The sequence below is a fragment of the Triturus cristatus genome, chromosome 11 (assembly GCF_964204655.1).
Source record: "Triturus cristatus chromosome 11, aTriCri1.1, whole genome shotgun sequence".
Taxonomy (NCBI): Eukaryota; Metazoa; Chordata; class Amphibia; order Caudata; family Salamandridae; genus Triturus; species Triturus cristatus.
In genome coordinates this window covers 156,791,449-156,801,512 of record NC_140594.1, presented here as the reverse complement: position 1 = coordinate 156,801,512, position 10,064 = coordinate 156,791,449, and positions in this window count along the sequence as shown.

Below are 10,064 nucleotides of genomic sequence, written 5' to 3'. Positions count from 1 at the left end.
TGGGACCTTTATCCAAAACAGGTAAGTAATTACGTTTTCAGATATTATACGATTTTTAAAGAATATTTAAAGATTGCAGAAATTGACACTTAGAAGAAATTTCACAGAAAAACAGTCAATGATTTCCTATGGAAGAAAATTGGGTTACTGGTAAGTACAGTTGTAATTATTTTTCAGAGTCAGTGCTGGGCACCAAGATCCAGCACTGGGAGCTCACCTAAGAGCAGGTGAGTATTTTTGTTTTCGTTACTCGACTGATTTTTGGTGAATATTTTAAGTTTTGAAAAGTCCACACTTAGAAGACCAGTCAATGTTACCCTATGGAAGAAAATAGTTATCGGCTTTTGGATAAATACTCGACTGGCAGAGTTAAGGTTCTGGGCATAGACTCAGGGGTCTCCCAGGGTCAGGTCAGTACAGTTACACCCTCAGCGGCACAGGGGCAGCAGGGTGCAGACTGAGTTAGGCCCAATGTTATCCTATGGGAGGCAGGGGGCCCTTGGTTGGTGGCTGCTTGCTAGCAGGCCACACGGCTGTGGGAGCTAGGCTCCTGGTCAATTGCTCAGGGAAAATGGGGAAGTAGAGTAGAGATTGCACTGCCAGGGGCACTCGGGCCATCGGGCGCTCAATGGATTGCAATGGAGAAGCTCAAAAACGAACAAAGGCTGAAGCTCGGGGACGAAGATTCTTCAGGTGTGATCACCACTTCGAGGGGTAAGTTGGGTAGTTGGAGGATAGGTAGGCACCCAGGAGTTAGGCACAGGGGGCCGCAGGGCGCCGGGGAGCCTTTTGGTGTCGGGAAATCTTACCCTCTGTTGATCGCGGTAGGGGGGGTCCCTGGTTCTGAGGCTGCAGGCGTCAGGAACATCGAGGTGGGTCCTTGGGTGCTGGATTCGGGGTCACAGTCGCTGGGATGACGTCCTCGGGGTCTTTGCCACTCCAGCACAGGCCAGGCTTGGCGGGTGCAGGGTGTGCAGGGTTCGCGGTTCCTGGCTGCTGCCAGGGGTCAGTTACTTGCTTTGAGCAGTACCACTGCTCGTGGGAGTCCCAGATGCTTAGAGTCACAAGGTAGCCATGTCCTCCGGGGTTTGTGAGGTTGCTGGCCACTGGAGATGCCGGGGTTTAGCAGGAGCAAGTTCGAGGTTCGACAGGCCGGTAGGGCTGGGGCCAAAGGAGTTGGTGTCTTCCTCTTGTTAGCAGCTGCACGGCAGGTCTTCTTGTTTCTTGATCTTCTTTGCTGTTTAGGAATCTGGATCTAAGGAAGGAAGGTTCAGGGTGCGCCTAAATACTAAATTTAGGGGCGTTACAGGTAGGTAAAGGGCAGGGACCACTTGGTCCCTGCCCTGGGGTGGGTACACCCCCTATCCTGCCACTCTCCTGTGGGAGGGGGCAGTGGCCTAGTCCTGATTGGGCAGGGCTCCCCATCTTCAAGATGGCGAGAGCCCGGAGATGTGCTTCACCTCGCCTCCCCCACCTGAGGGGTGGGGTTGGCAGAGGCTGGCATACCCCCTGTCCTTCCTGGGGGTTTTGGGCCAGTCTCCCCGTCAGAGTGGGGGTTTAGAACCGGTAGGGGCCAGTTGCTGAGTACAGCAAGTGGCCTGGAGAAGTTTACAAAGGTGGCATGCCTTTGAAGCTTCCCCTGCCCATCCTGGGGGAGGAGACCTAGCACCTCGCCCAGGATGTGCATTGTTGCTGTCAAGAATTCCTGTCATACGAGGGGAGGAAAACGGTAACCAGCGAAAACGGACTACATCTCCCAGGATGCTTAGCGGTTGAGAGGTTATGTAAACAGGAGAGCTGTTACATAACTCAAGGGAAACACGCCCTTATGTAAACAGGAGAGCTGTTACATAACTCAAGGAAAACACGCCCTATAAAGGGAGGAACCGGGAGGCACAACGCTGTCGGATATTGTGTTTACACCGACGTACCTGCTTCGTGAAGAGCAGTGTTCCGGAGTGGTGCTCCAGTAAGGCAAGAACGGAGGTAGGTCGAGTCGTTACTCCCTGGGCCGTGTCTTGCCCCATCGTCACCTGTGAAGGACCCGGAAGCTCTACCGGTCAACCATTGAGCTTCGCTTTTTGACTCGGCTGAGTCCAAGCGCAGTGGCGCTTTTGCTGGTTGGAGTCGTAACTCCCAGCCCGACCAGAGACACAGGGACTGCCAGCTGTAACGCACACCAGGAGGTGTTTGCTGCGTTACAGACTCGGAAGTCCACAGGATCGATCGAGCGGCAGCTCTCGGTTCAGTCTTCTTGCTTTTGATTGGGGTATCGGTGACGCATCACCAGGAGGTGACTCCGCGTCCCGGTGCAGTCTGAGGAAGAGGTTGAGCGGCTGCTCCCTTCAGGTAGAGACCCCGGCTGGGTGTTTCCCTGACTCCTCGATTCTCCCCAACACTCTTCGTGCCCCTCACAGCCTACCGATTGGCATTGTCGGCCATTTCATTTCTGCCCTCTGTTGGCATACGCCGGGATCGGCGTATATGCAGAGGACGGTTAGGACCATCCGTGCTGTGGGCTGGTAAAGTACTTAGCCTGGAGGATTCCAGTGACTATAACTTTTGTTTATTCCTTGTATTATATTTGCCTTCATTAAAATAACTAACCCTTCACAAGTGGTTGCGTCCTCATTGTCGTGTCTGTTAAACGATCCTGAGACGTTCAGGGCGTTACAGTTGCAGGACCAGGAGAGCGCATGGCTCTCTACCCAGGGGTCCAGCAACATATCTGTGGTGTGGCAGCCTTGGCAGACCCTCAGACAAGACGTGGATTGTAGGTTAGGTTCAGGGGGCATCTCTAAGATGCCCTCTGTCGTGCATTGTACATTAAATCCTGCACTGGCATCAGTGCGGGTTTAATTTGCTGAGAAGTTTGATGCCAAACTTCTCAGTCTTCAGTGGAGCCATCATGGTGCTGTGGAGTTCGTGTTGACGATCTCCCAGCACCATATACTCTTAGATGGCAGCACTGCACTTACAGTGCTCAGGAATGGACCTGGGTACTGTAGGGGCACAGGGCTCATGCTGCTGTACCCACACCACTGGCATAGGGCACCCAGCTAGAGGGGTGGCTGATTTATGCCAGGGCAGTGTGTTGTGGGCATGGCACATGGGGATGTGTGCCATGTCGACTCTCTGCTTTGTTCTATACCTAGACACTCAGCCTGCAAGGGCAGTGTGTTTGTGTCAGGGTACAGGGCCTCTAAGGGTGGCACAATAAGTGCTGCAGCCCTTAGGGGCCTTCCCTGGTCACAAGACCCTCGGTACCTAGTGTACCATTTACCAGGGGCGGACATGTGGCCAGGGTTTGCCAATTTGGGTTTAGGTTTCAGCACAGTTTTCAGGGAAGGAACATAGGCCCTGGGCACCTGATTGGCAGGAGCCCAGGGCACACTCAGTCAAAGTGTATTCAGCAAAAAGTGGGGGCATACTATGCAAGAAAGATGGCACTTTCTCACACACTCTTAAATGGAATTAATTGCAAGAGTATAGAACATCAAGAGGGGAAGGAGCTCAAAAAGGGCAGAGAAATGCCCAAAAGAAGGAAAAGAAGCTTCTCAAGGGAGGGAGGGGAAGGAAAGAAGTTCACTTAGAAAAAGTTCAAAAGACATAATAAATTACACTAGGTGGGCAGCATAATGAGGGAAAAAGAAAAAAAGTCCAGAACAAGCAATATAAGGGAGGAAGGGGCCCAGGAAAGTCTTGTAAGAGACATAAACGATATACTAAACTCCAACCAAACTCCAACCAAAGGAATCAAAGAAAACAACTAAATGGCAGTTAACATCTTGTCATGGAACGTGAATGGCCTCAGGATAAGAAAACGAAGGGCAAACATCCTGGAATATCTGAAAATAGTAGACTGCGAAATAATGATACTACAAGAGACACATCTATTGAAAGAAGAATGGGCGAGAATCCTCAAAAATCAGAAATGGGTGGATGCATATGTCTGCATAAACCAGGAGTGCTGTGTAAAAGGTGTGGCAATCCTGTTAAAAAATCACTGAAAGGAAGGACTGAATCTGCAGATGTAGACAGGAAAGGAAGATGGGCAATAGTGAAAGTTAAGATATACAACAATCCCTACACAATAGTGGGGTACTATGGCCCCAATATGGACGACCCAGAGCCTCTTCAAAAAGTATACTCCCAACTCCTGTCTTCACAATCACCTATAATAATGGGGGGCGACTTTACATAATACTAGACCCTAAAGAGGATAGATTTCTGGCTAAAAACTGCCCCAATTTATCAAACATGAGGGAGTAGATGGGCCTGTGCATCAAAGACCTAGGGATAATGGATATATGGAGAGAAAAAGGGGACAAGACCCATAAATTTACGCTACAAAACAAAAGACTGGGGCACTCGTCCAGGATTGATTATTTTCTAATAGACAGAAGCTTATTAAATTGCACTCAAAGGGTAGAGCATATACCAGCTCATCTATTGGACCATTCAGCAGTTTTTTTTTATACCTCACTCTAAAAACCACCTCACACTGCCCAAGATGGACAGTAGACCGAGTTATCTTTCTAGATACAACTCATATAGGATCACTAACAAAAGACACGGAGGAGTTTTTCCAATTAAACAAAGAGGGGACCACGAAGCAAATTGCTTGGGAAGCATACAAGGCCTTTATCAGGGTAAGAATAATCAGTCTAGAGGCGCAGAAGTACAAAAGTAAAAGGAATTGTATCGGGGAGCTGGAAAAAGAAATGGCAACTCTGGAAGAGGAGCTAGGTAAAAATATAACCTCACAGGAAAAAAACAATATTGAACAGAGGAGTAACTTGAAAAAGGAGGACTTGGCAGATATTCTCGAAACCATTGTCACGGATAGATGGGAGGCTAGTAAGCTCTCGCATCATAAATATGGTGAAGGAAGTGGTAAATTATTAGCATGGAAGTTAAAAACGGCCTTAACACGAAACAGGGTTGTTAAAAAAAAAAAGATCAACAATATAGCACAGAAGACATAGAGATTAGATAAGAATTTGAAAAATTCTTTGACAACCTCTATACCGAAGGAACTGTAGCTACTACAGAGCAGATAAACTAGTTACTGGAAGAGATAAAAATACCATCTGCTTCCCAAGAACAAAGAATAGAGCTCAACCAAGAAATCACTAGGGAGGAAGTTTTGGAAGCCATGAAAAGACTAAAAAACGGTAAGGTGGCTGGCGCTGATGCACTCTCAAACGAGCTGTACATAAATCTACGGGAAGTACTGGCTACTCCCCTGACAGAACTCCCGAATGAGGTTTATAAATGGAAAGGAGATCTCCCACCCTCCTGGAACGATGCAATTATTAGTGTCTTACTAAAACCAGGGAAGAACCCTGCTAAATGTGAGTCCTATAGACGATCTCACTTTTAAATGCGGACTATAAGGTCTATACACAAATATTAGCAAACAGACTAGGAAATGTAGCAGGTTCTGTAGTACACCCAAACCAAAAAGGTTTTATAAAAAGAAGGCAAATACAGGAACTCACGCATTAACTTATAAAGGCAATAGATGTAGCAACTCAGCATTATGTCCCCCTATCAATCATAACCCTCGACGCCGCAAAAGCATTTGACAGGGTTAGCTGGCCTTTTATAAATGCAACCCATGCCAAATTCAATCTTGGGGATACTTTTCAGAGTGCCATAAATCAGATCTACAATGGGCCCTAAGCTTAGGTTCTAGTGAATGACAGTCTAACGGAAAAGATAACGATAAGGAGGGGCACAAGACAGGGATGCCCTTTATCCCTGCTACTTTTTAATCTTCATATCGAGCCCTTAGTATGCCTGCTACTGAAGGAGAAGGATATAATACCATTTAAATACCAGGGCTGGTAGAAGGTGTATCGCTTTTTGCAGATGACCTGATGGTGTTCACCAGTAACCTAACGGCCTCACTCCCCAAAATCTGAGATATCGTGGAACAATATGGAAATGTCTCTGGATATTCAGTAAATCAATCAAAGTCCGAAATCTTGGAATGGAACAACAATTCTCAGAACCCAATGGTGAAGGGAAACATAAAGTACCTCGGGTTAGATCTCACAACAGATATAGAGGAAATAGCATAGGAAAGTGGGTTTCTGTTGCAGTAACCCCCCCGCTTTTTGCCAGACTACTGATGCACTTTTTTTCTTGGTGTGCCTTGGGTCACTGCCAATCAGGTTCCCAGGGCCTGTGTTCTTTCCCCAAAACTAACCAGCTTGGCATCTCTGGCCTAATGTCAGCCCCTGGTAAATGGTACCATAGGTACCCAGGACACTGTGACCAGAGAAGGCCTCTAAGGGCTGCAACACTTATTGTGCCACCCTTAGAGGTCCAGTACCCTGACACTCACACACTGCCTTTGCAGGCTGTGTGTCTTGGTGCAGAACAAAGTGAAGAGTCGACATGGCACACATCCCTGTGTGCCATGCCCACAAACCACTGCCCTGGCATACATCAGTCACCCCTTTAGCTGGGTGCCCTATGCCAGTGGTGAGGTTCCAGGTGCATGAGCCCTGTACCCCTACAGCGCCCACGCCCATTCCTGGGCACTGTAAGTGCAGTGCTGCCATTAAGATTATATGGTGCTGGGAGTTTATCATTATGAACTCCACAGCACCATAATGGCTACACTGAAGACTGGGAAGTTTGGTATCAAACGTCTCAGCACATTAAACCCACACTGATGCCAGTGTGGGATTTAATGAAAAATGCACACAGAGGGCATCTCAGAGATGCCCCCTGAAAACTAACCCACAACTAGTAGCCAGGCTGAGTGGCTGCTTTCAGCTGCCACCACCAGACATGTTTCTGGACCCCTGGGTCGAGAGCCTGCTGCTCTCTGGGACCTAAAACAATGCACATCCTGGGATAAGGTGCCAAGTCTCCTCCCCCAGGATGTAAAAAAGACAAAAAACACTTCCCTCACACTAATGCATCAATTATAGGCTACTAGTCCATTAAATTAAAGTTTATCAAATGTTTTTTTGTTTGTTTTATTTATCAAAAATATATTTATATATCCATTTCTTGTACAGTTTCATTCATAGTGCAAAATGTGACACAAACACTTAGAGAGAAAACATGTCCTAAGCCCAGCAAAAAAGTTAATAAACCAATCAAAAAAAGTAATTACTCATCCAAATCAATACATAAGGAAAGAAAAAAAAAGACCACAAAAGTAGGTGGCAAGGAAGACTCAACAGGACAATAAACACCCAATACAATAAAGTATACATAAAGGATAGATACAATAAACAACACAAAAAGCGCCGACGCACGATTCGGACATCCCATGTAGTTCTGTAAGCTCCTTCTTCAGGGCGCAATTAGTATTTCTGACTGTGGGAACAACCAGGTTATATACTTAAGGCCGTGATTTAATCAAAAATGCCGGGTATCACTCAAATTTAAAACTGTTGGTTTGAGAGGAGGATCCAAACATAAATTGTTATTCCATTGGACAAGCGAAGTCGATTCAACAACCTCCAAGGGGCACTTAGTATACTAAAATCGGGGTGAGATAAACAGCAGAAAATCCTTTATCAAGAAGTACAGGTCCGCTAGAGATGGGCTGAAGGTTTATGGTGCTTTATGAGGAAAACATGCTCCAATGGCTACCGATAGACGGGTACGAGCGAGGAGCACTTAGAGGTCAGCAGATAAGAGTTGTATAAAAGCGTGGCTGAAAACGAATAACAAATAAAATAGTGGTTAGCAAGTTCCACATAAATGAGCAGTCAACTAGGAGCCATCGGAAAACCTCCAATCAGGGGGTAACAGAGCGCGAAACGAACGGAAGATGGACAGGGTTCACGAAGGGGAAGCTTCAAAGGCATGCCGCCGCCTTTGTGAGCCTCCCCAGACCATTTGCTGCTTTGAGCAACTTGTCCCCAGTGGTTCTACCCCCACTTTGGGCGGGAGTGCCGGCGGGAAAAAAAAGTGAGGGAAAGAGGCGAGCCCACGTCTGCCAACTCCACCGCTCAGGTGGGGGAGGCGAGGTGAAGCACAACTGAGTCCCCGCCATCTTGAGTTTGGGGGGACCCAACCAACCAGTGACATGCTCCTGCCCCTCCCTCCACTGGAGGGTGGCAGGATAGTGGGTGTACCCACCCGAGGGAAGTGACCCATTGGTCCCTGCCCTTTACCTACCTGTAACGCCCCTAAATCTAGTATTTAGGGGGCACCCTGAACCTTGCTTCCTCAGATCCAGACAAGAAACAAGAAGAAAAGAAGGACCGAACAGCTGTGCAGCAGCTAATAAGAGGAAGACTCCCACTGACTTGGCCCCAGCCCTACCGGCCTGTCTCCCCTCGAACCTGCTCCTGCGAAATCCCGGGGTGTTCTGCAGCCAGCAACCTCAAAAACTCGAGGACCTGCCTGCCTTCACTTCCAAAGCCTGCTTCTCCCATGAACACTGGATTTGTCCAACTGCAACTTCTGGCAGCAGCCAGAGACCGCAAATCGAGCCCACTCTGCACCCGCCAAACCCGGCCCGAGTGGAAAAATACCACAAGGTGCTCACCCCGCCGATCCTTACCCGAGATCCAGCGACCCCTAACCTGCCTCAAGCCTCCAGCCGACGCCTGCAGTCTAAATCCAGAAGGTCCCCCTAACTGCGACCAGAAGCTGGTAAGAAGATCCGAGCCCAAAAGGCACCACTGCACCAGACGCCCCACAGCCTTGTGTGCCCAAAGAAACGGTGCCTAACCAACCCTTAACTTCCCAACTTACCTCTCCAAGTGGTGGTCGCACCCAGAAGTCCTTAGTCTCCCTGCCTGTGCTACTTTGCTTCCACATTTGCCCTGACCTAAACCCTAGGAGCTTTGCTCCCACAACCCAGTGTCCTGCTTGCCAGCAGCCACCAACTGGAGGCCCCCTATCCCCCATTGGATAACATTGGGCCTCAACACACTGCACCCAGCCGCTCTAGTGCCGCTGAGGGTGCAACAACAGTTCATCACTGACCCTGGGGGACCCCTGAGTCTAACCCCAGAACCTTAACTCCCACAGTCGATTACTTACCTGTGAACCGATCACCTGTTTTTCCTCCATAGGATAACCTTGACAATTTTCTTCCAAAAAGTTTCTAAGTGTAGAGAATTGAAATCTAAAAATATTCTTTAAAAATCGCACAAATAACCAAAACTTATTTACTAACCGGTTTACAGGAAATGTCCCAGTGCTGAATCCAGGTATCCAGCACTGAGTAAGAAAACTAACGTACAAAGTAACTTACCTGTAATTTACTGAAAAAGCCTATTCATTTCAATGCACTGTTTTTCTTCCAAAAAAACTACTGTATGGAGTTTTGAAATCTAAAGAGATTTTTTAAAAATCATGCGAATAACCAAAACGTAATTGTTTACCTGTTTACAGGAAATGTCCCAGTGCTGAATCTAAGTATCCAGCACTGAGTTAGAAAAGTAACCTAAAAAGTAACTTACCTGTAATTTACTGAAAAAGCCTATTCATTCCAATGTACTGTATTTGCTAAGTGTTGCAACCTGCTGCATCCCCATTAAATCAAACAAAGTACAAGTTCTATTGCATTTTTCAAACTGTTCTATATTCAGCAACTTATTACTGAAAAGTATTTTATCCCTACCTGTGCCAGGCTTGCTTGGTTCTAAAAATAAACAACAGTATATATTTTATATACAAAAACAATTGGCCTAGAGTTCAGTTCTTGAGTGTGTGAATTTATTTGCTGACTGAGTGTGTACTAGGGGTGGGCAGAAAACTCCGCTCCGCCAGCGGAGCGGATAAAGCCAGCCACGCCCACTCCCCGGCCCGGTCCCTGCTTCTGAAAGCAGCCAAGCCGGGGAGAGCCTCTCCAGGCCCCGGTGGACACCCATCCCCAGCACCAGGACCCTCGGCTGGCTTGCAGGATGGGGGGCTCCCGCACCGCAGACAGAGCAAAAGCCCCAGGCCCGGTCCCAGCTTCCGAACCCTAGCCAGGCTGGGGCGAGCCTCCCCGGGCCCCGGTGGACCCCGTCCCCAGCGCCCAGACCCTCGGCTGGCTTGCGGGACGGGGGTCCTCCCGCACCCTGGGACGGAGC